Below are 24812 nucleotides of genomic sequence, written 5' to 3'. Positions count from 1 at the left end.
AGCACACATTATTAATCAATCACTTTTCTCTGCAGATAAGTCAAGGTATCTAGAGCCTTACAGTCACCAAAGTCTCTGGAGCCAGGACAAGGTTCTTATCACTCTAGGCTTTGTAAACTACTAGACATTTTAGTTGAATGGCTATCGTTTTTTTTGGGTTCCTTACATAGAACAAAGGAAATAAAACAAACCCACAAAAAGCAATCACTACAGTGAAACTCACAATTCTCTCAGCAAACATGGGTAATTTTTGCTGGGTTGGATGAATGCCACAGGCCATGCACACAGAGAGCTTAGGATCTAGCCACAGCACAAGGTCAAGTCTACATTTCAAGCACTGCTGGGGCCAAGGGCTGTGAAAGAGGCATTATGACTGGCAGACTCTGTCTCTGAGATTGACAGCACTTCCTGGGAACTGTGTCTCAGCCTGGCATTAGCACCTTTCTTTGCCAAGTGCCCAGGCCTCATCCACAGGACACCGTCTTTCTGTACATGCTGCAAGCTGGCTCTCCCAGCCTGGGACAATGCTCTGCCACAGACCCCCAAACCAACACCTTGGAAAGGCTATCTGAAGGTCTTCGGCACTAATGTAAAATGGTAAATTCTAAGTAACAGTTTGATTTCATGCTTCCTAAAACGTTAGCAAATTGAAGTTGTCCGGCATTATATTCCCACTCGGAATCTGCAATGCTAAATGACCAGTGTTCAAATTCGAACAGCCAGAGTCTCAAATGATTTCTTACACATTGATAACATTTCTGTGTCTGAAGGTATTAAACTGGAACAGGACTTTGGTGACATCTGACTCTACTACAAACTGGAGACTTCTTTAGGGTTCAAAGTTACCCTGAGCAGGCATGCCCCCTTAATGGCCTGCAGTTGCTGCTCAATTGAAAATGGGTTGTCGTTCTAACATGATCTTGGGGTTTGAGATATTCTCTGATAAGAGCATTGTTTTCTAAAATTGAGGAAGAAGTTAAAATTCTTATTATTGTTGCTTTGCAATGAAAGCAACTTTCATACTTTTATTTCCTGTTTAGAGATTTCACTGACGAATCCAAAATGAAGAATGCAGCAGTATTATCTCAGGTAGAACGCAAGGCCAGTGTAGAGATATACTGGGTCTTTATGAAGTAGGTTTTATAATCTTGGGTTTTTTAACTGTAATTTCATTTTTGTAGCTTTATCCGGAGACATAATACTGAAGAGTATCTATGCATATATATTTATACGTGTGTGTATATGTGGTGTGTACTTGTGAATACAGGTGTGCCTGTTCATATATGTATTTATGTATGAGTATATGTGTGTACATGCATATGTGTGTATGCTCATATTTTAATGGAACAAATATTTTTAAAACATCATAATAATCTAATATTTTCTATTCTAGTTTTTTTTCTATTTTACTTAAAATTTCTTTCTCATGATCCACTGAGACGTTGTCCAGGAGCAGGCCATATTTAGCAGGGTTGTCTTATGTGTAACACCTGCCTTTGTGTTCTTTACTTATTTAGGAGGAATTAACAAGTCTGTCAGTTCCTATGTGTCTGTGGTGTTAGCCCCTGGGGATTTTGCATATTCGGCCTCAGCAGGTCTGATCTGGAGCCCCAGCCTCTGAATTACTGAGCAGCTCAGGGTAGTACTGGCTTGGTTAGAGTGAGGACAGCCTCTAAGCACTGATGGGTACACCTAGCTCAGGAGGCTAGGAAGCACAGAAGGCAGGACACCAACACCACACAGAAATGCTGCCAAAGGAAGGGGCCCAAGAGCTCAGAGTGCGTATGCGTTTCAAGATATTCAACAAAGCAGCCAAGAAGTCTGTGTCCTTCCACAGAGTGTCTGGGGACACCTGCACCTCATAACTGTCTCTTCTGTAGTTTACACTCCACATTCACTTTCTCCATAACCTGCACTGCAGAGCCACCTGCTTCAGATGGGCAGGAAACTACTGTGAAGTGTTTTGTCTTACACTGTGGATGTACAGAACAAGGCAACACCACAACAAGTCTCAAAAAGCCAGCAGAGCAGAGGGTGAGACTCTTAGTTTGTTTCAATTAGAGGACGTGTTCACCCTGAAACGTGTTTGTCAAGGTACACCACACTCAGACTGTGCATGCATGACAGGAGACATCCATTCGGAACAGGATTTTATAATTCCACTCACTACACCTAGAATTCCCAATGGAGGAAATGCTGAGCCAGAACTACAGATCTTCCTGGGACGGGACGCACAAGCTAATAAAATAAAAACGTCCTTGTGGGTGGGCTGCTTGGATGTCTCTGTGGTGTGGGAGTATCTGGAGGGAGGAGAGTGTGCTGCCCACCGCCGGACCCAAACATACAGCTGGCACAGATGTGTGTGCCGATGCCACCTCCTCACACCGTGTTTGCTTTATAGACCAGAGCAGGGGCCTTTACGAAGGAGGCAGATACAGAAAGCAATAGTCTTCAAGTTACCTGTCCATGATGCAGACAGGGAGAAGAGAGAAGTAAGGAAGAGACAAAGCCATGGGCCCTGGTGCAGAGGCATTGTGGGCAGTCGGGCATACGGGGCAGGTGTTACATCAAAATCAACCGTGGGATACACGGCCCCTGTTTTCCAGACTCAGTTTTGCCTCCTCTTACCCGTGAAAACCATAATCTTACTAACAGCCTGGTAAGCCTGGTGAAAAGTGTAGGGAGGACAGTGGCTTCCACTAGGGAAGGTTTAGGACATGTCCTAGCACAACTTGGGGTGTGTATCAACACTAACGGCACCCTTGAAGAGGGCAGGGGTGAAACATTCCACAATGCACACCGAGTTGTCCACATATCAAGCTGTTCTCTGCTCCATAATGTCAGCACAGAGGTTAGCAACCCTTCAAAGATGGGGGAGGGGGAGGGAGAGGAAGAGGGACAGGGGGAGGTTAGGGAAAGAGAGAGGGAGAGGGAGGGAAATAGGGAGGAGGAGGGTGAAGAGGAGGAGGGACAGGGACAGGGGAGGGGAAAAAAGGAAGAGGGAGAGGGAGAGAGAGGGAAGGAGGGAGGGAGATAGGGAGGAGGATGGGGAAAGGGGGAGGGATAGGGACAGGGGATGGGAGAAAAAGGAAGAGGGAAAGGGACAGGGACAGGGGAGGGGAGGGAAAGGGAAAGGGAGAGGGAGAGAGGGAGAACATGCAATCCTCCAGCTTCTCATTCTCTCCTACATATAGGAGATATGGTGGGGCCAAGGAGGCTAAGTATGTCTCCTGATTCAATGGATCCATTTCTAATCGTGAAAACAGCTGTTGATGGGGTTAGATAAGAACCAAGCCAAAGTCCAGAGGAGGCCACAAAACCTCAGGGAGGGTGTCTGGGTTGCTCTACAAGGTAAGAAGTCAGTGAGGAACGGCTAAAATGTGATCACCACTGCTGTGTCCTAGCCTCCTTTTCTCTGGACTTCCAACAGCTGCTGTCCTTTGCCCAGGTGTGAGGTTTGCTCTTGTCTGCTGAAGTATCAGACACAAGATGTCAGAATCACATCAAATGCCTCTGGAAGTGACATACAAGTCCTTGTTGTCCTGTCAGCCGGGACACCCCAGTTCCGACAACGACACAGACCATCGTGTCTCGTGGGCTGCTCTCTCTCCCTGGCTCACAGTCTACACTGCCCCACCAGTGGTAGTTTGTACTTGAAGCCACTCCTCAGGCAAGTCCTAAAGGAGTCCTGGGCAGGAAGCAGCATTGGGCGAGAAGCATCCACTGAGCCCTCTGAGGACTCCCCTGACGGTAGGACCAAGCACACAGCCTTAGAGCCGGTCCCACTGCCTCCAGACCTTTGGGAACACAACTCTGGGCACATCCCATTCCCAACCAGAGAGAGAATAAGCAAAACCACATCTTTTGCTCAAGGAAAGCAAGGATCAAGAGTTGGGGGCATAAGCATAATCCCCATTAGTCACTGCAGCCCCTCTAGTCAAATCCCTACAAGGCTAGAAGAGTTCTAATTAGGAACAGGCCATGGATGAGAGAAGGCGCAGAGGCTGCTTGGTAGAGAGGATGAGGCCAGGGCGAGGGGCAAGGGGCTGTTGTAACTGCCACAGAACCTAGCAGCCTCAGAGAATGACCAGTGGGCATCAAAACCACAGACCACCACCAACATATTTTAAACACTGGGAAGCAAGAAGAACATGAATGGTAAGACCCTCAGGACAATACCCGATTACCCGTCATCCGTGTAGGGGGAAATAAATGCTAGAAACTGGAAACGCTGCTACAAGCACTCTGTGGCCAAAAGTTCTGTATGGTGCATGTGCGCACGTGTGTGTGTGTGTGTGTGTGTGTGTGTGTGTGTGTGTGTGTATGTGTGTGTGTGAAGGTTCTCTGACATCAGTCTCAGAATATTAGCCCAGCAGAAACTGATTACCTCAAATCCTTGCTCTCATAAGTTGAGACTGCAGGCTATAGGTCCCTAGCTGGGGGTTTGTTTACATACAGCACCAATGAAGCTCTCTACTCACACTCAACTCCGCAGAACATGCAGTCAGCTGCACCTCACCTTTATGGAGAGTTCCAGTTTGGGACTCTGAGTTCTCTCCAACCCCGTGAGGAGAGCATTCTGTCTCAGGTCTGTTGGGATTGGATTATGCTTCCCCGCCTTCCTTTCCCTCTCCCTCTCTATCTCTCTCAGAGAAAAGAACAGACAAGCTTTTTTTTTCTTTCTTTTTGCAGGCCAGCCTATTCCCTTATTCATAACGCAGGCCAGCAGGCCTTGTAAGTGTATATGCTGGGTCATCTGAGGACACTGGGGTGTTCATTTTAAAATTAGATTCATCCTAATTATATGAAAACAGCCCACGTGTGGTTGGCCAAAACACCAGGAAAACATTACTCAGCACCTGCCCGCTGGGTGTGCCTTCACTAGGACAACCCTGGACTGGTTTAACATCAGGTCCTGCCCTCTTAGAACTTCAAATCTAACAAAGAAACACCTCATTGACAAATAGGAGCTCTAGATGTTAAGCAGCAAAAAAAAAAAAAAAAAAAAAAAAAAAAAAAAAACAAACCCAAAAAACAGATGTCATTAAGTGATTTAAACATATAGTGTTCCCTATAGATAAAGGGTGAGGAACACTCACAGAAGTGACATGTGTTTACTGGAAAGAATCAGAAAGATTTTCAAACTTGGCTATACATAGGCTATACATAGGCTTTCTTTTTTATTTTCAAGCCGAGGATCAAAGCTATGGCTCCTGGGTACTAGGCAAGCTGCATGAGAGCTCAGCCCTTGGTGGGTGAGTGAATGTGTGTTTGTGTTTGTGTGTATGTGTGTGGGGGCATTGTGAAAGTCTGTGCTTACTGAACTTATTTTTCTTTTAAAAATAAAAATGGTTTCAGACAAAAAACTCAAACTAAAATTAAAAATAAAAATGGTAGTGGGGACTGAGCTTAAGTCTCCTCACATATTAGGCACATATCTTCTCCATCACTGAGTGTAGCCTTATTACACCATCTCTGTACTGGCTGGTTTTGTGTGTCAACTTGACACAAGCTGGAGTTATCACAGAGAAAGGAGCCTCTCTTGAAGAAGTGCCTCCATGAGATCCAGCTGTAAGGCATTTTCTCAGTTAGTGATCAAGAGGGGAGGGCCCATTGTGGGCGGTGCCATCCCTAGGCTAGTGGTCCTGGGTTCTATAAGAAAGGAAGCTGAGCAAGCCAGGTGAAGCAAGCCCATAAGTAACACCCCATCCATGCCTCTGCATCAGCTTCTACCTCCAGGTTCCTACCCTGTGTGAGTTCCAGTCCTGACTTCCTTCGGTGATGAACAGCAATGTGGGAGTGTAACCTGAATAAACCCTTTCCTCCCCAGCTTGATTCTTAGTCATGATGTTTTGTGCAGGAATAGAAACCTTGCTTAAGACAATCTTTTATAAGGGATTTGGATTTGAGCATCTCTAGGTTTTAGTTTCCATGGAGTTTCTGGACTCCTTCCCATATCCCATTCAGGATACAGGGGCCCTGTACTGAACTCAGCCACCGTGGAGCATCACATTGGCATGCTTCTTCACAAGGATGCTTTTGAGGCCCAAGTGATACTGAAGGTCAAATTTTAAGGAGCATTGTTCTCATGCCACTTAAAGAAGTACAGAATTTGCAAATTATAACAGTATTGTGGATTATACTCTATTACTGCTGCTATAGGTCAAAGCCAGTAAGGACTAGCCAGAGGTGTCATGGCTGGGAGGTGGCAAGGCTGGCACTGACTGCCTTGGGTGCTAGTGCAGATGTTCATTTCCCTACACACACTCCAGGCCTTGATCGCCATCTCTCCACTGTCAGGATCACAACTGATCAGAGGGTCTTCCATCCCTTCGCTATATATGAAAGTAGATAATACTCATTCTGTGGACCATTACAAAACTTCATGCCAACTCTTGGGTTAGAGATAAATTAGATTCTCTAATTTACCCATAATTAGCATTTTTAAAAATTACTTGTATTTGTAATGAGATGGTATTTGTATATTGTTATACTGTATATGAGGCCAGTAAGAGAAGTGGTTCCCACCTTGTTCTCAGACAGGGGACAGGATATCATTGGAGCCTGCCTGTGGGGCCATCACTAGCTGGGGAAAAACATCAAGAGATTTACTTCTGTAGGCTGAAATATCAAGAGTTAGCTATAACTGAAAGACACTATCTGGATCGACTGTTTCATACAAGTTCCAGAAATATCAGTCACCGTTTGCAGAGTCAGACTTGTAGACATGAGAGATGAGCCCGGGAGAGTGGGGTGCTCCCATCAGTGCTCCGGACAGGTTTCAGCAGGATTCTGCTCATCATGGCTTTGTTGTCATGTTTCTGTCCTTCTTTCTTTTACCGACAATTGATCCCAAAGTCGTGTACCTGTTAGGCACCTTCCTGAATGTCCTCTCAGTCCTCCTTACTCCTTCCTTAGAATAAAATGTTTTAATAAAAAGTAATAGGGTTTTAAAAAAGGCAAAATATATTCATTTATAATCCTTCCTTGTGTTTATTATTCACACCTCTTTCAGTTCCTCTGTGGGGGTATTTTTACCTACATGGCTGGCTGAATATATGATAAAGGAATTTATTATAGGAACAATAAATAAATACCTTTTATAACTAAATAGATGACCAAGTTTAGTAAGCAATGCCAAAATAAATACTATAAAAGTTAACATTTTGTATATCAAACGTATGTAATGTGCTATTTGAACATCCTTAAGCCCTTACTTCAAAGAAATCATTCAACAGCTCTGTCAACTTATCAAGAGTCAGCTCTGGCTTTCTGCCCCCTGATGTCTCTACTAAGGTTCTTATGCTGTTTAACAGACACTAAAAATCAAAACACATCAACTAACCTTCATACTCTTCTTGTCAACTTTCTAATATGCTGAGTAAAATAAAATGCAGATTGAAACTAAACTCACTGGTTGCTTTTTAATCAATTAATGTGATTATCAGACAAAAATTTACCTATGTGACTCATAGCATACTTCTTTCAGACAGGGCAGTGGTTGCTACTAGATGTTTCCAAACTTCAAGCTGTCATGTTGTTTAAAGAGTAAAGTTTTATTGGTATGTGGTATGCACATTTGCTTATGTTTTCTATGGCTGTTCCCTCTCCAGAGTTGTAGATCCAGAAAGATTCAAGAGAACCTCTATGTGATTATATGTCACTCTATGAACCATTACAAAAAATTCTTCCCAACTGTTGGGCTAAAGATAAATGAGATAATCTAATTTACCCATAATTATCATATCATGACTAGGAAACTCAAGCTCTGATAAAGAAAGGTATTTATAAAGACTATCTTTATGATAATAAGGTTGTACTTGTATAGGGCATTCTCTCATCCATTCATTCAAACACTTCCTCTCCATTTAGAATTTTGATTAAAGGAATCAAATCCCAGACAGCTAAGTTATTGATAATCAATACTAATGATGTATCAATACAACAACAACAACACTATTTCTCTCTGGTCACAGAGGAGCAACTGTGTTTCCTTCAGACACAGGGAACAGTGTACATACAATGGCCTTGAGGATCACACAGGACTGTGAGGAAGATGAGAGACAGTCTTTAAGCTTCATTTGAAAACATCTCAAAGAGAATCTAACATGTAATCTGTTTTCAAATTAAACTTGAAGTTCCCTCAAGCATAAAATCATCCTGCTAAAAATATGATCAGAATGAAGATGAGAAATGTTTCACATTTTGAAGAAAGTTAAGCCTGCTTTCAAAGACATCAGGCAACAAGCAACAGCCTAGACTCAGTCAATCTTCCTCCCTTGGCCAGGGACAATATCTGAAGTCCCCCTGCCACAGTCAGCAGCCTCGATTGCTTCCTGCAAGCACCAGAATCCTCACAAGTTCTGAATGCTTTAACTCATCCCCATTTCCCGTGTTTTTTGCTGTTCTTTCCTTCCAGAACCTTCTCAGTCCCTAGCTATACATTCCCCGTGACCTGGGCTGACCACAACATCCCAGGACTTAGCAATACTGTGAGTCCAGATTCAGCATCAATGGCTGTTACTATTAATACCATCACTGACAGAACCTAGGTGTCAGCCAAGGCTTAGACCATACACTGATTCCTTACATAGCACAGAAGCAGAAAGTGAATACTTTATGGAGCCAGGACACAATCCCCCCACTCCCACCACCCAGGTCTGGCTCCTCACTACTGTGTCAGAGGTCCTTACTATAGCAACTTTGCTGCCCATCACACAACCTTTGTCAACATTTTTGACACTTACAAGTGTTTGGACTTGCATTCGTGGGTAGAAGACAATGATGCTGACAACCAGCAGTCCCCCACCAAAGACTTATCTGGTCTCAAACAGTAATGTTGTCTGCTATTGAGATACTCCATACTTCACTTAACATCCTGTTCACTGTCCCAAGAGGCTCTACACTTTTCCTTAGCAGAGATTCATAAGTGTTTGACATGTGCTTTGACACCTAATATCACTCCTGGTACATGGGTACACAGTAGAAGCTCAATTCATTTGGAGTGGATGGATGCATTCCTGGGGGGGTGGTGTATATTTTAAAGTTCTGCTTTAAGGAAACTTCAATTGTCAAAAATCCGAGCATATATCCCTTTCTTTATCAAAACTAATGTTAAACTTATGATTCTCCTGCCTCAGAATCACAAATGGTATAATTACAAGTCTGTATGCCATTGTGTCCATCATGAGAACACATTTTAAATAATAGTAAATATTACATGTGGAATGCATTTCCAAGCACACCTTCACCTTGAAATTATTAATCTACAGAGTGCACAGCACAATTATACACCTAAAGAAGTAGGATTTTATAACCCTCAGGGCTTCAGGAGTGTGGGTGTTCGTTGAATTCTGTATGAGGACTAAGCTACAAAATAAATCAACCTAAAAGATCGTTGCTTAAATTTTAAGGGGCATTTGGTATTAGGTCCTTTGTTTTTCTAAGTGAGAAAAATCAGAGAAGACTCTACAGCCTTTTAGTTTTCCATGCTGTGGCTGCATCTGAGAATAGTAGATGTAAAATATAGATGTGGGATATAGTAGATGTGGGATATAGTGGACATGGGATATAGTAGATGTGGGATATAGTAGATGTGGGATACAGTAGATGTGGGATATAGTAGATGTGGGATATAGTAGATGTGGGATACAGTAGATGTGGGATATAGTAGATGTGGGATAGAGTAGATGTGGGATACAGTAGATGTGGGATATAGTAGATGTGGGATAGAGTAGATGTGGGATACAGTAGATGTGGGATATAGTAGATGTGGGATAGAGTAGATGTGGGATATCATAGATGTGGGATATAGTAGATGTGGGATACAGTAGATGTGGAACAGTCAGAATCCCCAGGTCCTGGAAGGCAGCAGGAATTATGGGCGGCTTTGAGTGGGAGTGTAAAGGAGAATAGAAATACAACATAGAAATGTGAGAAAAAGATGAACAAGGTGGGAAACAGCATAGTGTTAGCATCAGTCTTTCCTTGCTGAACCCTGGGAACCCAGGCCCAAGGAAACACTAAGATGGTGGAGGGCAGTCTCTGGTCCATCCTGCCTGCATAGGAGCAACAGAAGGGCAAAGGGCCAGAACGTTCCCTGAGTTTCTCAATGTCTGTCACTAAGCATGAATAGCACCTCAGCTCTCCTCCACGCAGAAGCACAACAGGTGCCTCCAACCGCCCATTTGTACTCCAGTCTTGGCTTCAGTGCACTTACTACTCAGGGGTCCAATAGTTCCTTAAATTAGGCACCACAGAAGAGAGAGACAGTTCCCTGAGCCCTCTCTGGGCTTTAGAACCTTGGGTGAACAACAGTTTCAATGATCCTCCCTAAATGTTGTGTGTACCCTGCCATGAGGTGGCAATATTCCATTAGGAATATACAAACACACATATGTGCATGTGTTCAGTACCAAACACGTTTGGTACACATTTGCAACTTTTCCTAAAACAGGATGCAAAAAAATGAAAACTAGAAGAAAATATCAAGATGGAGAAGATAAAATGGAACTCAGATGTGTAGCAGACTAGCAACATCTTCAAACCACAAGTTGGACCATGAATTTGCACCTTGGTTTTTGGTCTTTCAAAAAAAAAACCCTCTACATAAATGTCACTTTTGGTAATCATTGTTTCCTGGCCAAAGCCTCAAATATGGTTTCTCTGGGTTGTAAGTTTAGATGTACATATTGTGCAGATTTAACATGTCCTGAACATCTTTAACCACTGCGCACATTTTCTGGGGTGCACATTTGAGGATATGAGTCTGTGGTGATGAAAGGGCCGTAGGATGTTTCCAGAGACAGTTTGCCAACCCTCTTGGGTTTGAATCCCAGCCTTCTGATTATCACTCTAGAAAAAGTAGCAGGGTTCATCATAGATACTGGCTTCTCACTGACCAAGATCTGCCAGCACACAATCCCTCTAGGGCCTCCCTAAAATTAAGACACCAGAGACACAAAGCATTAGTGCTGGTGTCAGTCACTACTCTGACTCCCACAGGAGATGAAAGCATGCGATGGAGACTCTGGTTTGGATGAGCATATTCTGTCGGAAATTCGCTAGCCTCAATTCATTTGAGCCCTTAGATTCAGTTGGCGGATCCTGGTGGGGTACCATAGGGCAGTACCAAAGTCAAGCCGCTTTTAGAAATAAGGTGACTTTATCTCCTCCCACCCTCAGCCAAGGATCTTAGATGAAACTCCAATAGGCAGGTCTATTCCGTCAGTGGAGGACCCTGCAGCTACCTGGGCTTAATCTTTGCACACCGTTCCACCTGTCACTGGCTCTGCTCTACATTTCAAAGCATGTAACATGGTAGATATACAAATATCTGCAGGCTAGGAAATCAAATCAAGGCATGAGAATGACTTTAAGACACACAGGCTAACTTGCCATGCATTGCTTATGCAGTCACGCACTCTGGCTCCTGATGCAATCCTGACATGCATTTTTGGCTGAGCCATGTTGAAAGATGGTGCTCATGCTGACATGGGAGAGAAAGAGAAGCTGTCCTGTTCCTGGCCTAGCCTCTTCCAATAACTGTACCCATGTGCCAAGGTCTTTCTAGGCACCCCATGTCAGGGATGGGCAAACCCCCACAGGGCTCTCATCACAATTTAGAAGTGGGACAGAGAAGGAAACACTCATGACACCCTGAAAGACAGAGCTACAGAAATCAAGGCACAAAACATTAGAGACCCCTGCTCAGGGGGTGTAAGGCTCCAGGGCCATATTTAAATACCCAGCTGCCCCATTCTCTCTAGCTGCTCTAGACAAGAGCCAGGCCGACATACTGGATATAGAGACATGTCATCCATTGACCCCACTCACCTTATGAGCCCTATTTAAGTAGTTAGGCATATTCCAGAGCCTGGACCACTGGACCACAGAGCTTAGCCCCACAGAGACACCTCCATCAGGAGTAAAGCTGCCCATGCTCTCTGCATCTTTCTTCTCTTGAGAGAGTTCTGAGACATGGCCACATAAAAAGGTCTACTTTATTCTCTGTGACTCTGTCAGGTACCATGGTAAACATCCTGCAAATGCAGATAGACCGTCCCACCCCAACCCCCTTTCCTGGTAAATTGGCTACCACAAAAACTTGGCACTAATTAAATATACAACAGCAGTGAGCTCATTGGAGTTTGGTACAATTATTTTCCTCATTTTCAAAAACGTTGACCTTTTGTTTCCCTCCCACTATTAGCAGTGCTAACATTATTTCGTATCATTTTTAATTAAAGGGTCATTCTCATTATTTAGTTTACAATGCATGCATATATGTGAGAGTGTGTGTATCCAAGTGCAGATGCCCGAGGAGTCCAGAAGAGGATATCAGATGCTCTGGAGATAAAGTTATGGGCAGTTATGAGCTGCCTGACATGGGTGCTGGGAATTAAACTCAGGTCTTCTGAGAACAAAAAGCACTCTTAATTGCCGAACCATCTCTTCAGCTCCGTTTTGCAGGGTTTTATTATGTATTTACTCAGACGAATTTCTAAAACTTAGTTCTCTATAAAAATAAATGACCATGATTTATCGGCTGTAATTTTCTTGTGTTCTGAATTGGCAAAAATTGCTGTGAATAATAATTTGAAAGTGACCCTTTAAATGCCAAACTCTGGTCACTTGAAAATTCAGATGGTGGAATATTCCTCACAATCACCTGGATCACAATAGGTTTATCAAAGTGGAAAAAGTATGTTGGGGGGGGGGAGCCCAGGCAAAGGCTGGATGGCTACCAGCACACAGCAATGAGCAGGTTATTTCTAAATCTACCACCAAGAACACTTTTAGGTTATGTTAGACCCCCTGATGTCACCCTCCCCTGCCACCAGTTTTGTAGCCTAAATATTGTCACTGTTGGCCCTTGATGCCTCCAGAGCTGCTGAAGACAGAGGCTTTGTTATGACCTCAACTTATGAGAAGGCCCTGAGTTCACCAGGTGACTAGCAGTCTGGAGTCACTGTCTGTCCTGAAGAAGCCTCAAGAGTGAGTAAAATCCCGAGGAAACCCAGGTGACTAAAGGTCAACAATCTTCAGGAATCAAAGGACAGGAGCTGTGTAAGGCAGGAAAGCACTGTGGAGGATTTCTACACAGCCAAGGCAAAGGCTGGGAGGAGAAACTTGGAGAATTAGCTACACAAAAAGGCCGATCAGCTATTATCAGAAAGCAACAGAGTTAGAGAGAGATATAAAGATTGACTCCCCTCTGTGAGAGAGAAAGCAGAGAGAGATGAATGTGTGTGTGTGTGTGTGAGAGAGAGAGAGACAGAGAGAGAGAGAGAGAGAGAGAGAGAGAGAGAGAGAGAGAGAGAGAGAGAGAGAGAGAGAGAGAGAGAGAGAGAGATTTTAATGTGTGTGACAGTTAGTTCACACCTCACCAGATTTTAGGCATGTCCAATATGGCAATGGTTGAAGTACTTAGTCGGGCATTAGGTTCAAGAGAATGCTTTTCCGAATTTGTCCAGCTAACGTTTACTCAGTGCCTATGGAGCACTGAGAATTCTTCCAGATGCTAGGGAAACAAGAGTGCGTGAAGCCATCAACACTGTTGTCCTCCTGGTCTCTGCACTGTCATCTAGAACAGTCAGAACTCACAAGCATCAGAACAAAAGAGCACTTCTGACCTTAGCCCATATTGACAGGGAAAGCAACAAAAATCAGAGGCTCTTTGAGAAGGAACACAGGAAGGAAGCCTGCCTATTGCCTAAGAAGGTGACATGTTACCTCCACAAGAGCAAGAGACCAAGGAAGCCAGTCACCCCTCCAGATTTTCATGAAAAGATGAGCTTATTACACAAGAAGTGCAGAAGCTCCCAGGTAGCTCCAGCATCTATCCCCAGATGGGTGCAGCATCTACAAACAGCTGTGGGGGGGCTCAGCTGTCCCTTCCTAAGAAGAGCTGAACAAGTCATCCTTTTCCAGAGGTGCTGGATCACAGGGAAGTTGCAGCTAGTCTCTTATTACAGCAGAGTTCACCACAAAGGAGCTGGAAGGGGAGAGGTGGAATATTTATTCCCCTTTGAGTGTCCGTTACTTGATATAGCAATACCTCGATGTCAGTGAGATTAAACTTGTGCACTATAATGCCAAAAAGAACAGTCTCATTAAAAAAAAAAAAAAAAAAAAAAAAACAGCAATTCTGAAGCAGTTCAGTAACATTTACCTTTACTCACAAAGTAAAGCAGATTTTTCTTTTCCAGGATATAATAAACAATTGGAATTCATTTAAAAATAGGATCCTAATACTAATATCCATTTTACACGGGAAAGCAATGAACTGTTTTTCGCCAATTTCTTCTCATAAAATGGCTCAAGCAGAAGAACCTTTTACTTAATTTCTCCATGGGTCAATTGAAACACAGCTAAAAAGCATGAAAACACTCTAAAATCTGCCCCGGTTCAAAATACTTCCCACTCAAACACCTTTTTCATTAATGGTACCTTTTCGGAACGGGAAATAACAGGGAAATAACAAGCTGAAGTGAATTAGGGAGACTAGTCATCCAGAATATTCAGAATGAATCATGGAACGTTTCTTTACCAAAAAGAATTTTTTAATTCCTTCGCAACACAGTGAGGCAATATTTCATTATAGTATCAACAAACACGCTAAGCCGGAGACAAATCATATAAAGATACTGCCCAACGGGTCTACAGTCCTTAATACTTCCATCACTAACAGAACTGCTTACTGTGTTTTCCTATTCATGCATCGATCAAAGAATGTTTGATTTGATCAGTTCCAAACAGGTCTTTAAAACCGATCACTAGTATCTAGGATCAACCACACTCGAAGAGGAGGAATTTATGCAATGTTATTTTCTGATTCGACACAGCCTTTGAATTCTCCACGTGCATTAAAAGGGCAGAATGGGACCTCAAACTTGGCTGCCCAGCAATTCTTTTATTTGTTTCACTTTAGGAATGCTTAATAGACCCTTTAAAAACTTCCCACTTGGAGCAACTTATACATTTAGCCTTTAATTAAAAAAATAAACAATCCACGTATGCACACCCCGCCCCCTCCCTCTTAAAAACAATTCATAAGGCTTTAAGAATTAGCTCCAATAATAATCCCACTGTGGTCACTGGAAATCTTCCTCCAAAACGACAACTAACCCTAGCAATAGAAACCCTCCAAAGATGTCTTCCTTGGTCTTGGGGCGCACAGCTGACACCACCCGGATAATCACCAACAAGCAGGACCCCAAAAGATGCTGCGTCAAGAGAAGCGAAGGAAAAGAGCAACTCTGGAGGGAGCGAGCCCGCAGAGCAGGTGAGGCAGATGGGCAGTGACCAGCACTAACATTCAGGAGCTTTCTCCTTTCCAAAACCTGGAGTTCCCAGTTATGAACGAAAAAGAGGGGGCAGGAGACCCACAGTCCCTTTAAATCGCTCACCCCCGCGCCTGTCAGCCTCTTCCGAACCCCCCATGTCCTACAACTTCCTCCTCATGGAAACTTCCACTGGGTTCGGCGCCCAGGATGCCAAACTCCATTTCACAAGGAGCTTGTCCCTGGCTGGGTTCGGGCTTCAGATCCCTGCATCAGAGTGCCCGAGCCCGAGAGGAGCCGGGCGCAGAGGCCCGTGGCAGGGACAGCGCGAGGCTGGCCACCGGCGCCTGGCCCAGCAGGACCTGTAGCCCCCCGCCCACCCTGCGTCCCCGCCGCGCCAAGTTACCGGAGCGCTGGAGCCTGGCGGTGGCGCCCCGAGGCGGCGTGCGGGCGAGCTGCGGCAGAGCAGCCGGTGGCCTCCGCTCTGGTGCTCGCATTAGCCATGCAAAGTTAATCCCGCCGCGTCACGCCGGCCGCCCGCCCGCCCGAGGCTGCGCCGTGCTCGGCCGAGCCGCAGTCTCCTCCCCACTCCGCCCCCTCCGCCACGGGGTCCCGTGAGGCGCGGGCTCCCCAGCGAGCTCGACTCCCCTGACCTGTCAACTCTCCTCCGGCGCCCGCGCCGCGCAGGACACTGGCGACCTTTCTTCCGCGACCTGCGCGGGCGGCGAGGTGCAGGGCCCGGGTCCCGCCTCCCCGGGACCCGGCGCGCAGCCTTACTCGGGACTGGGGTGCCAGCTGCACGGTGGCAGGCGAACCGCCGGCCGATCTTTCCCTCTGGTCCTCTAGCCGGTCCGATTCGCGCAGCAGCCGCGGCAGGCTTGGGCCACCCTGGCTCTGCCAGAGTCGCGGCGACGAAATGGCCTCCGGGCTCTGCACCCCGTCAGGGCCCAAGCAACCCGTCACTCGGCTGCCCGGAGCACCTGCCGCCTAGCTGCGGGTGTCCCCCCGCTACGACCTCGCGGAAAGGCGCCTTGGGCGCCACTCTTCCCCGGGTCACGTAGCTGCGGGTCTGGTGGACGCGCGTCCACCCACCCAACTGCAGGCGCGCGGAGGTTCGAGTTGAGCCATCATTCCTGTAGTGTAAGAGGCAGGAGTGTGACTGGGGGCTTGGGGAGGGGTATGAATGACAGGAGATAGAGAGGATCTCCCGGAGCACAAGGCTCCAGTCGCCCGACAGGCTCGGCAGGTGTCACTGCTCTCCTTCCGCCCCCAAACCACTTGTGGTCCGCGTGGGACCACGGGGCGCTCAGATCCTCCAGTGGCTCTGGCTGCTGTGGCCCCGACACCAATGGACAATGCCCTGCTTGCCCTACATGAGAAGTGACCCCCTTGCACACCTCACTAAATGTGTGCCGGGTTGGTTCCACAAGTAGGATTTAAAGGGACACCTCATTATTTCGCCTCTGTCCTAGAAATATAAATATAAAACCGGAAGACAAAAATAATCTCCACCCTGGAAGGGTTCTGTCCTTGCAAGCATACCGCGCTGAAATGTCCATACCTCAAGTCCCAAAGATGGAGAACTCGGGTTGGGAGAAAACACAGCGGGAGGCAATGTGCTGCTCCAGACAAGCCAGGCTGTCTCCCAGCTGCGCCTCGGAGATTGGTTTTATTGGAAAAAAATGCAGAGTGCTCAGAGAACATGCAGCCAGTGGGAAGTTACAGTTGCGACAAAACTACTTTGAATGAGAGCCGAATACAATTATGTTCTTATGAACGGTGTTAAAAAAATACCTTGAAATTCTTTCTTCAATATACTCATGTAACACGGTATAGTATACTGAGCCTGGCTATCTCAACTGAGGGAATGATGTCTAGATTATTTTAAAGACTTTTCTAGATTTCCCACGGGTGATAAGGTTTTCCCTCCCTGGCGTTACTTGGGGAGTCCACAGAAAAGAGAAGGGAGAAATGCCGACACACCTCTGGCCACAGCACTAAGAACTGTGGTGAATCCGAAGCTTTCCGCAGGACTCAGGAGAGAAAGCTGCTGCAGACAGCAGCTTTGGGGCTAGGATATTGCCTTTCCCAGTGGCCAGCACAGACTTGGTTGCCCCTTGAATTCTTCGCAAGAAATCCGTGTTTTATTCCTCGCCCCAATGAAGCCTCACCAAGAACTAGCCGGTTCTAGAGTGAGGGTTGTTTTGCAGGCCAGTTCCTGGGCTTTGCTCCAAGGCTGCCTCGGGATGTTTTGGTTGGTTTGGAGAAAAGCTGTAGTTTCTCCTACCCAGTTCCTAACCAGACAGCCCCCTGGTGGCCGCGAGGAAAAGCCAGGCTGGGCCAGGGTTTTACAGGAGGTCCAGCCTTGTGAATGGCTCTGTAATAAGGGTAGCAAGAGGCCCGGAGAAGCCTGGAGTTCCGGGACGTTTTACTTCTCCTTCTACATATAACTCCGAGCTATTTTTAAAAATTCTTTCTCGAGAAAGACACATACTAAAAATGAAATATAACAACAACAAAGGGTTACTTTTCTTTGTTCAGATGGTTTTGTCTGATTTCATTTTGCCTGGAAAGTTCTGAAATAGGAATCAATTCAAATACTATACAAGTCTGGCGATACAACAATCTTCCAAGACTGGCTGCAGCCGTGTTATTTAATCAGACGCTCGAACAAGGGAATCGTGTAGGATTCCATTTGAACCGGTATTGGGAGAGCGGGTGGGTGGTGGTAAGGGGTTGCCGTAAGAGTCTGTTACACAACACGGTGTCACGGGAATTCTTAGAGTCCTGGGAACTCTCAGGAAGGCGAAAGAGATTCTAACCTGGGGGCACAGGGACCCAGGCCCCATCTCTGCATAGCTGTAATTCTCAGAACCTAGGCTCACAGTTTACCTGCACCAACCTCCTGACCAATCTATGAATTTCCAGCAGATGATTTCAGTCAGCGAAGCAAGCCATCTGTTTGTTTCCTGCAGAACTGCTGGCCAAGAAAGAGTTCGAAACAGGAAGCCCAACAGGAGTGGGCTTGGGTCACAGTGCCGCCAGCCCTGTATCTTTATTTAACATGGTAAAATGTGGTGTGTTGTGAATAGTTATTGTGTTCTCGTTGAATTTTAGAATATTCTCTCCTAATTCCTGCATCTGTGAGCACGGCTTACATTTTTAGCTTGATGTGAATGCCTTACTTGCCTGACTAAGATTTTTTTCCTACTGTACCTATGGATCAGAATCCAGTTGGAGAAATAAAGCTCAAATTGGAATTGAACAGATATACAAGATGGTTATGACAAGGAATGCCATGGGGGATTAGGTGTGGAGTGGGGCCAGCCTCAGAGAAGTCAGACAGAGGAAGTTCTGGAAGATTTACCAAGTTGTGGACAGATTTTCTGAGGGTGTGAAACATTAAATCATCCATTAACCCAACAGCCTTTCTCTGAAGCCTGCTGCTCTGCCCTGTTACCTAGCCCTGGAGAGTCTAAATCTTTCTCTGTATGAAAGCCCCAGGCATTCTGGCTAAAATTTAAAGTCCACTCCTAGCCTTTCACGACAGACCACTTAGGGAAGATGACAGTTTCAAAACTGATGGGTGACAGTGAGAAAGACATAGTCATCTTTTAGTGTCCCTGGGGTGCCATTCTTATGTCCCTCCACTGTTATTGGGATCTGCAGGTAGCTTAACTCCATATGTAAAACATTGAAGTGTTTGCATGCAACCAACACTTACTGCCTTTGACCTGTATCTCACCTCCAGATTAAATGCTATGCAGATAGGTATTATACTGTATTAAAGTATTAACATCAAGAGAAGAAGGTCTGCGCATGCTCAGTACACATTCAGGTTTCTCCAGAGTACCTTCAGCCTAGGCTTGATCAACTCCACAGATGGAGACCTCAGAAAGGGAATGGCTGACTCCAAACTGCCTGGTCAAATGAAGTAAAAAGAGCCTAGAAGAGGGAGGGTCAGGAAGACTGGCTTCAGAGGCAGGGGAATTAATGTCTCTGGAAGCCAGGGCCGGATGCATTATTATTTGCTAGTCCCAAATGTGCAAAATGAAGTCAGGAAAAATTGTCAAGGTGGTACAAAACTAAAAGCTATGTCCTTGCTTTCTGCATTTTGTCTCTGGGACTGTCATGGCATTTTTACGTGTGTGTGTGTGTGTGTGTGTGTGTGTGTGTGTGTGTGCACCATGTTAGTTAGTGATGCAGTTTGTGAGGTTCTAACTCAACGTGTAGTATTGCGCTTTCCAACCACCGCAGCTCACATTTGTCAGGAACGGTGGGCGTGCGGAACCAAGCAGCCTCTATTTTACTTCTTGATATGTGTTCACTTTGCCTGCCAGCTCTGGACCTTTGGCATAGCGCTGTGTGAAAGATGGAGCGCAAAGGCCCTTTCTCTCTGTATCTTCATTTTCAGGCCATCAGTGAGTGAGCTCTGGGAAGGTCCCACAAGTAAGGAAGTACATGGAGGCGTCCTCAGCTGCTGATAATTAGGTCCAAAGCTAGTTCTGGTTGAATGGAAACCATGTTGGCTGCGTCCTTCCTCCTCAGGTCTCAATGGAGCATGCGCACCTTATACATCTCTGGATTTTGCTCAGGTGGGTCCTGAAATTCCATGATCATAGAACACCAACATTTTACACTGGAAGGACCAGGGAAAGTTGTGGGAGACCTGCATCCTCTATTTCCTGTATGCATGCACATGGCTTCTTGTACGATCAGATTTCCCTTATAAAACGCAAGTTCAAAGGTGACATCATTAGTGACATCAGTTTGATGACAGTGGAACAGTCAGTTAAGTGCTAGCCTCCAAAGCCCTGGGTTCACAACTGTCCTAATTCTGGGATCCTTTGTTACATGTTTGCTACATGGATCATGTTGCAGTGACCCCAAGCATAAAATTATTTCATTGATCTTCATAACTGTAATCTTGCTACTGTTATGAATTGCAATGTAAGCCACTGATACACAGAATACCTGATGTTAAACCTCCCAGGTGGGCTGTTAGCCAAAGGTTGAAAACCAGTAAGCCCCATGCAAGAACAGCGATACAGGTCACAAACTCATGGAGCTGACCCTTGACAAGGACTGGACCCTATAGCTGTTGGGATTCTGTAAACCCCACCCCTCAGTTGCTTAGCAACAACCAGGTATGCCCCACCCCTCAATTGCCCAGCAGTGGCCAGGTATGATCCACCCCAGTGACCTGACACTATAAAAGGGCTGCTTGACTCCTCCTCTCTCTCTTGGCCTCTCCTGCCCTTGTGCTTTTGCAGCCTTGCTCTCCCATTTCCCTTCCCCCCTCTCTCCCACGTGCTCATGGCCGGCCTCTACTCCTCTACTTCTCTCTCACTCTCTCTGCCTCTACCACCCTCTTAACTCTCCCATGACCTGAATAAACTCTATTCTGTACTATACTGTTGTGTGGCTGGTCCCTCAGGGAAGAGATTCCCAACATGGGCCCCCCAGAGGCATCTCCCTTGCCCTCAGGCCTCGCCGCACCTCCATGGGCCATATGCCCCCCCACTCTCTTCATCCTTCCCCTAACAATAGCTAAAATTCCTTTTTTAAAATTTTTTTTTTTGAGAAAATATAAACATCTACCCTTCCCCTTCCTCCTAGGGTCCCAACCATAAATGGAAGCCTGATTCCACCACCATTCACTCTGGGGAACAAAAGATTTTAGAGGACTTCCTTACAAAGCATAGGTGAGGGGTTACTTAAAGAGGGTGGGTAATCCTCCCGGACAGGCAGCACGTGGAAAGTCTTTACCAGCAGGAATGAGAGATTTCCCATAGACATGCAGATAGAGTGTGTCTTCCCCGGCCCTTCCCACCAAAGCAGCATCACCTCCAACAAGCAATCAAGAGCACCTCTATACTCAAATTCTCAGACAAGGGTCTTGTGACGCCCCCCCCCCCCATACCCATGGGAGAGCATGTAAACAATCCAGAAGCCTAGGCGGTTTAAACTGTTACAAGGGAACATGGCTGAACTCTCCATTATGGCTGTTGTTTGGTTTGGAGGATAGTCATGTACAACAGATCATTTTTTTAAATGTTTTTATTTTTTGGTGGCAGAAACTAGGAACATGTAGGTGCAGAGGACACGGCATGTTTTTGTGAATAACAAGGAGCAGGTAATGTAGTTAGTAGTTAATGTTTATTAAACGCGTGCTCCAGGTTCTAGCTTAAGTACCTCACAGATCTTTTGAGGTTTTTCAGAATCACAGCAAAACAGTATCACACAGTCCACTTTCCAGACCGGGAAGCTAATTCTGGAGCATGAAATAATGTGCTCATTCTGAGACCTGGGCACCAGCACAGCATGTATACTGAGGCAGTCCTTCTGCTTGTGCATAGGGGATGGAGTTGTGGGGCAGGCATGTGGGCAGAAGGTACAAATCACTAAAACATGCCCCTAGCTCTTAGATATGTGACCGTTAGCACAGTAACCAAAACAAAATATAGAAACACACATGCTACTGGTTGAGAACTGCCACCTACATCCTTACCCTTTGTGTCTCAGCTGGATGTGGAGGATGCCACTACTAAAGTGTAGCTGGAAGTCTTTCACTCCCATGAGCAGATGAAACAAACAGTCTCCTCCACCTGAACTGTTCCATGGTTGAACAATCAGCTCCTTTTGTGTGAAGTTACTGAAACATAAAAGTATATTGATTGCATCTGTGGTACATAGTGTAACTTTACCCTGTCACCAGGCCAAACTCCACTGACAGGTAAATCATCTCTTCACAAATACAATGAAAACAGACGGACTTTGGTGTGTCAAGGCAGATTAGAGGAAGCAAAAGGTTAGGCTTCAGAAAACTTCAGAGCCATGAGTTTATTGATCTGAAGTGGACACATGGTAAAAATGCCTTAATGATATTGTTCAATTCAGTGTTTGTATCTCTGATATTGGATTATCAAGCACCCAGGACAACAGAGAACACAGTCCCAGCAATATGGGGAATCTCTCCTTCTTTGTCAACCTTGGTCCTTTCTAGACCTGGTCACTGTTGGATTTGTGATTACTGATTAGTTTCACCAGACCTTGAACTTCATTTAAACATTATCAAAAGGTATGTTACTTCTTATATATGCTTTCTTTCATTTAATGTAACATTTTAAGATAAATCCATTTAATTATGTGGATTTGAAAATTCTACTTTAAATTTCTGTTCCATATTATACCATATAAAAAGCAATCTCCAGTTGATGAGTTCTTAGTGTTTTTAAGCTTGTAGCTATTACAACTAAACAGCTGTTTACCTTTTAAATAATTATATGGATGCCTGTACTCATATTTTCTCTGGCATATACTTGTTGGCTATATGTCAAATCTGAGATATTGTATTAGCATAGTATAAATAATTGTATATAATAATATACATCACTTAATATATAAGACTTGAATAAATGATTAATGATTTTATATACAACAATGTGTTGATGATACTTCTTGAGGAACCAGAACCATTGAGCAACTAGGGGATGCTCAAATAACACCTGCTGGTTTCAGTTCATTTTTTTCTTCTTTCTTTTAAATTTTATTTATCTGCTTTTTACACTCTAGATTTTATCCCCCTTCCAGTCCAGCCCAGCTGTTTCACATTCAGTTCATTCTTATAGTTACCATAATAAAATATTCAAAATCAGATGAAGTCTATCTAGAGAATATTCTCTGGCATTACAAATGTGCTCCAGTCAAAATTCAAAACTACCATTAATTACAGGGCCCATCTGCAGCTGCTGGGGACCAACCACACACCAAATAGCCTGTGTGAAAATGAAGGCGCTAAGGTAGTTCCATCATCCTACCATTGTGGAGAAATTGGCAATTGATCCATTACTTGGGGAACACCGATCAGCTTCTACATTACATAAAGTATCCCTACACACACATAAACACACACACACACACCAAACACCACACACATTCACACAAGCAATCTCAATTAAACTCTGGGTCACAATATGAAAGACATAACAGTGGTAAAACTTATTGAAATGAAGAAGGGGCAGAGACAAGAAAATACAGGAGGGAAACAGGGTGAAAACTGTCAAAATACATCATCTTCATGTATTAAACTGACCAAGAAGAATTAAAAAAAAAAAAAAAAAAACCCAAACAAACCTAACAGGGTTCTGGTTGATTAAGGTGCATTAAACAAAGAGTGAGAAAGTAAGGTAAGGAAACTAAGACATTTTTTAATTAAACCTTCCCTTTTAGTTATCTGGAAGACAATGTTATGAGGAACTAAACAGTTGGCAGTATTGGTAATGGCTCATCTTAGAAGCTGTCAGGTCATTAGGCATCATCTTCAAAAAGGATAATTCACTTCTGAGAGGGCCCTGAGTTAGTTTTCCCAAGACCAAGTTGAGATAGATGATAGCTAGCTAGCTAGATTTATACAGATACAGATACAGATACAGATACAGATACAGATACAGATACAGATACAGATACAGATACAGATACAGATAGATACAGATACAGATACAGAAACAGATACAGATACAGATACAGAAACAGATACAGATACAGATACAGATACAGAAACGGATACGGATACGGATACAGAAACAGATACAGATACAGATACAGATACAGAAACAGATACAGATACAGAAACAGATACAGATACAGATACAGATACAGATACAGATACAGATACAGATACAGATACAGATACAGAAACGGATACAGATACAGATACAGATACAGATACAGATACAGATACAGATACATATACATATACATATACAGATACAGATACAGATACAGATACAGAAACAGATACAGATACAGAAACAGATACAGATACAGATACAGATACAGATACAGATACATATACAGATACAGATACAGAAACGGATACAGATACAGATACAGATACAGATACAGATACAGATACAGATACAGATACAGAAACAGATACAGATACAGAAACAGATACAGATACAGATACAGATACAGATACAGATACATATACAGATACAGATACAGAAACGGATACAGATACAGATACAGATACAGATACAGATACATATACATATACAGATACAGATACAGATACAGATATATATGCACGATTACCCCTAACACACTCTCTAGCTTCTGTTTCCCTGTGTGGTTTCTCCCAAAATCCAAAACCATGGGATAAACCCAAAGGGACTTGCCAGAGACCAAATCAGCTCCAAAATTCTGAGCCAAATAACCGTCATTTTTGCAAGTAAATGCACAGGTATTTTGCTAAAACCATGGGAAGTACATGAAAACAAAATACAAAAACAGAAAATAATTTTTAAATATTCCAGAGAAACATCCTTTCTGAAGCAGTTCTTACTCATTTTCACAGAACAAGCCAATCCTCCAGCTATAACAACAAGGATAGTATGATTCATATGATTACTGGCTATGCTTAAAATCCCTGGGTGAGCCATGTCAGGAACGACGCTCATAAATCCAATTTTTCTTGCTTTCAGCTGTCTAGATGAGATTCTCCATTGAGGGCAATGTGAGATT

The 24812-nt window shown here is 44.4% G+C and overlaps 1 protein-coding gene across 2 annotated transcripts in view; it reads right to left on the bottom strand.

The window, feature by feature from the left end:
- The window catches only part of THRB (thyroid hormone receptor beta), a 319875-nt gene extending 304081 nt beyond the window's left edge, over window positions 1-15794 (bottom strand). For both annotated transcript variants that reach the window (XM_080926715.1, XM_080926716.1), the window contains exon 1: window positions 15691-15794. The gene's annotated coding sequence lies outside the window, so the exon portion shown is untranslated. The remainder of the gene's footprint in view (window positions 1-15690) is intronic.
- Between the last annotated feature and the right edge of the window lie 9018 nt (window positions 15795-24812).

This window comes from Micromys minutus, assembly GCF_963924665.1.
Source record: "Micromys minutus genome assembly, chromosome: 12".
NCBI classification, from domain to species: Eukaryota; Metazoa; Chordata; class Mammalia; order Rodentia; family Muridae; genus Micromys; species Micromys minutus.
Note: the sequence above shows the minus strand (reverse complement) of the source record. Positions and strands in the feature narration are given on the sequence as shown.